General features: G+C 42.4%; 1 long non-coding RNA gene across 1 annotated transcript; it reads left to right on the top strand.

Moving 5' to 3' along the window:
- The first annotated feature begins 2,849 nt into the window (after positions 1–2,849).
- On the top strand, positions 2,850–3,538 carry LOC311115181. The gene is made up of 3 exons (XR_014611198.1): positions 2,850–2,955; positions 3,096–3,359; positions 3,473–3,538. It is a non-coding gene; the product is annotated as an uncharacterized lncRNA (long non-coding RNA).
- Positions 3,539–4,446: the final 908 nt, after the last annotated feature.

Here is a 4,446-nt window from a genome sequence, read left to right as displayed (position 1 = left end):
TAACAGATGCATCATCGTAACCATAGAAACTGAAGAGGAACATCCATTCATGTTGGAATGGTTGATGGGGTTCTGTCTGCATTATGGTGATTCAGTCCTATGGCCACTGATAGTACTGTTCTCCTGTCCAACTACAGGTAACTTCTACCCAAACACACTGCATGAAGGGAATCTGGAGCATTTCTTCTTCTTCTTAGCCATGTTGATGACCATAAACACTCGGGTGTTCTGGTGGATATCTTCCAGGTACAGCATGAGAACCTCTCATGTATCAATATAGTCACTGTAGATGAGGCAAAGGACATGAGGATTTTCAGTGATACACATTTGAGAATTTCCTTGACCCCTTGAGGTGACCTGAACAAAGTATTAATATAGTCTGTGCAGATGAGACAGGTGACAGTATTGAGACAGGTGACAGTATTGAGACAGGTGACAGTATTGAGACTGGTGACAGTATTTGAGACAGGTGACAGTATTGAGACAGCTGACAGTATTTGAGACAGCTGACAGTATTTGAGACAGCTGACAGTATTGAGGCAGGTGACAGTATTGAGGCAGGTGACAGTATTGAGGCAGGTGACAGTATTGAGACATGTGACAGTATTGAGGCAGGTGACAGTATTGAGACAGCTGACAGTATTTGAGACAGCTGACAGTATTTGAGACAGCTGACAGTATTGAGGCAGGTGACAGTATTGAGGCAGCTGACAGTATTTGAGACAGCTGACAGTATTTGAGACAGCTGACAGTATTTGAGACAGCTGACAGTATTTGAGACAGCTGACAGTATTGAGGCAGGTGACAGTATTGAGGCAGCTGACAGTATTGAGGCAGGTGACAGTATTGAGGCAGGTGACAGTATTGAGGCAGGTGACAGTATTGAGACATGTGACAGTATTGAGGCAGGTGACAGTAGTGAGACAGGTGACAGTATTGAGGCAGGTGACAGCATTGAGACAGGTGACAGTATTGAGCCAGATCCACCCTAGCAGTCTCTCCTCCCCTGTGTCCCAGGAACCTAGACCTGAGTGTGGTGCAGAGTAGAGGAGTAGGAAGCAGCCTTCTGGCAGAGAAACTCCTGCAGTACAAGACCTGCCTGTGATTCCACGACACCATGGAACGCTCCTCCACAACAGTCTCCATGGAAACAGGGTTGTGACCTCTACACTACCTTAGTCCCCTGTAGCGCTGGACTTCCACTTGGTTTATTTATGTGTTTTCTTTTCATTGACAGTCAGTTTTAGACAGTTTAGATGGTTATAGACTTCAACCTTTGTGTTCCTTCCTACTCCAATATAATGTGTGGGTGTATTATGTGTCGTCTATTTGTCTAAATGGATATACTGGTACATAGATGACTGGAAATAGCTGATTCATTGGGTCAATCAATTCAATAACAGAGCAATTCCAATGTCATGATGATGACTTTTATATTGAAAGATCACATTGATTCAGAATACAGATTGTTTGGATTCATACATGGACATGGGTGATTTAAATATTCTCATCTGATCATAAATGGATCAACAATGATCCCAGTTTCTGATTTGACTGGTTTGCCAGTACTACAGTTTACATCAAGAGAAAAAGAGACCCATTTCCAGAGGATTGCAACAGCCAAGAGGTGATCAGGTAGACAGTAAAAGTCTGAAGCCTGAGTGTCAGTCTGTATGTGCCATCATGCCATCTGTTAAGCAAGACCACTAACAGATCTGGGACCAGGCTTTTATTTTTATTTTTACAATAACTTTAAAAAAGGGGAATTGAACCAGATCATAGGCCTACTGGAAGACTGTTAATAACCCAGAAGCTCTCCATCAATATGTCTGAAATGGTTGAAATCATCTGTACCTACTGGTAATTATTGAGATATGACTTTGTACCAATCCCAAACCCAGGATAGAGGGGCTGAGTGAATGTGGTCTGGACTCTGTGGAGGAGGGTCATTGTGTCAGAGACGCTGTAGAAGGACAGAGTTCCTGCCCTGTGGTCCAGGTCCACTCCTACTCTGGAGGAGCAGGGGACAGATATTTCTGTTTTATTAGCATTGGGCCAAAACTCTACAATGGGGGGATAGCACTCCAAAGTCCAGGACTGACTGTTACCTAGAAATGTAGACTCTGGGACCTTTCCTTTCCTGATGATCCCTTTATATGACTCGTCAAAAAGGCTGTTACTTTTTTCTTCAAAACTTGAAGCACATTTTCAATTGACTAAGTACAAAACACAAAACCACACAGTAACATTTTCACCAAACCTAATCAGTGTTTCATCTAGAAATACCTTTCATATAAAGTAAATGCCTTTCACAATGCAATGCTCACAATACTTTTCATATCATTCTCTTCTCATTTGTTTAAATACATTTGACCATCACTTAATCTAACTGCGCTTAATGGTTAATCACTTAACCGTTTGGTAAAACTATAGATTGTAAACTGATTTGTCTACTATATAAGGATTTTGAGAACTACAGACATAAAATGTGTTTGTAAAGTATAAACATCTAGATAACATGTATGATACATGATAACCATACATAATGACTGCTCATTATTGCTAATTGCTTCCACATAGTGGGAACCACAATTGGTCACCATATAAAAGGATGTTTATGAACATTTCTTTCAACATGGAGCAGGATAGACAGCAAGGGAGAGGAAGAAATCAAAGAGCTTGTGGACAAGGGGCCAATCAGAGAGGAGGGATGGGCCCCATTAAAGAGGTCAGAGAGGTCAAAGAGGTGGACATGGGTCCCGTCAAAGAGCTGGACATCAGAGAAAGGGAGGCAGACGGCAGGGAACTGTTGTGTCTAATGAAGTCTGGGCCATCGTTGTTGACCATGTGGTAAACAGAGGCCTTACCATGGCAGAGGCTGCCAGATTAGTTCACCCCAATCTGAAAAGATCAACTGTCAATAAGATCATGAGAACATTTTCTCCAAGAAAACCGGTAAGTCTGCTGGATATGCGCTATGCTTTACCATTACATTTACAATAAATTACATGTGGTAATGCATGTAAATTCACATAACTTGTTCCAGTATTCTTCCAGTATGATCTACTGACAGTATACTCTTGTTCTACCCTCAGAATTGACAGAAGACCCCATGGTGGTGGTGGCCGTGTGCTGACCGACCAGCAGGAGTGGGCAGTGGTGGAAATGGTGAGGGCCAGGAATGACATACGTCTGTCTGAAATAAAGCAGGCCATTGAGGAGAATGATGACACCTTTGCCAATGTGGCATCCATCAGCCTACCAACAATCACCCGCCTTTTGAAGAGGCACCAGGTATCTATGGAACACATTGACCTGGAGCCTTCTGAGAGAAACAACTGGGGGCCGAGTATGTTCAGGTACAGCACTATATAAATACACTGTATTACTGTTGCTATTAATGCACATGCTACTTCACAATATCATAATGGAACTATACTGTAAAAAGAACTAACCAAAATATATATTTTAGAGGGTGATGGTGCTTGATGCTGCTGTGAACCATCACTAGTATATCTTTGTTGATGAAGCGGGCTTCAAACTGGGCCAAAACTTGGCGCCGTGGGCGGAACCCTATTTGCCGACGGGCGTCCGTCCAAGTGCCTGGACAACGCGGGGGAAACATTTCCAAGTGCAGCAGCTATCTCTGAAGATGGTGTGGTAGGACGTAGACCATTACTTGGATCCTACCACGCTGCACACCTCATTGGGTTTCTCAATGAAATGGAGCAGGCCTGTCAAGGTGAAGGGGTCACCTATGTCATTGTGTGGGACAATGTCAGGTTCCACCATTCAGAGGTGGTTCAGGCATGGTTTCAGGTCCCTCCCTGATTCGTGACCCTATACCAGCCCCCACGGTACTCTCCTTCCTCAACCTTATTAAATTATTTTTTTCATCATGGAGGTGGAAGGTGTACGATCGCCATCCCCATGAGCGTGCCACCCTCCTTCTGGCCATGGAAGAGGCATGTGATGACATCAATGCAGACCAATGTCAAGCTTTGATTCAACATGCCGAAAGGTTTCTCCAGCGGTGCCTGAACAATGAGGACATTTACTGATGTGGATGAGAATTTATGGCCAAATGCTCTAGATAGGCTTGATGCTAATTAATGCGTGCTAAACATTATTTTATTTTCATTCATGTAATGTTTCATTTAAATTTCTTACATCTAATTACAGACAGTACTGTATGTTGCAATTATATCAGAAAAATAAAAAAAAATCCCCATGAATGATTGTAGAGGATGTCATCATTGATCACACCTTTGATTACACAGTGGATAGATATCATGGAAATGATAGATTGTCAATGTTGTTGGGTAATGTAAGTGTATTGCCTAATGTAAACTGTAATCTACAGTTTTGTAGCATATTAATTTCAGCACTTCTAAGGGTTATTTGAAACAATTATCTTTCAGTTATTGCTATCGGATTAACTGGTAG

The sequence above is a fragment of the Coregonus lavaretus genome (assembly GCF_964263955.1).
Source record: "Coregonus lavaretus genome assembly, contig: HAP1_SCAFFOLD_9128, whole genome shotgun sequence".
NCBI classification, from domain to species: Eukaryota; Metazoa; Chordata; class Actinopteri; order Salmoniformes; family Salmonidae; genus Coregonus; species Coregonus lavaretus.
The sequence above is the reverse complement of the archived record's forward strand: the minus strand, read 5'-3'. Positions and strand labels throughout refer to the sequence as shown.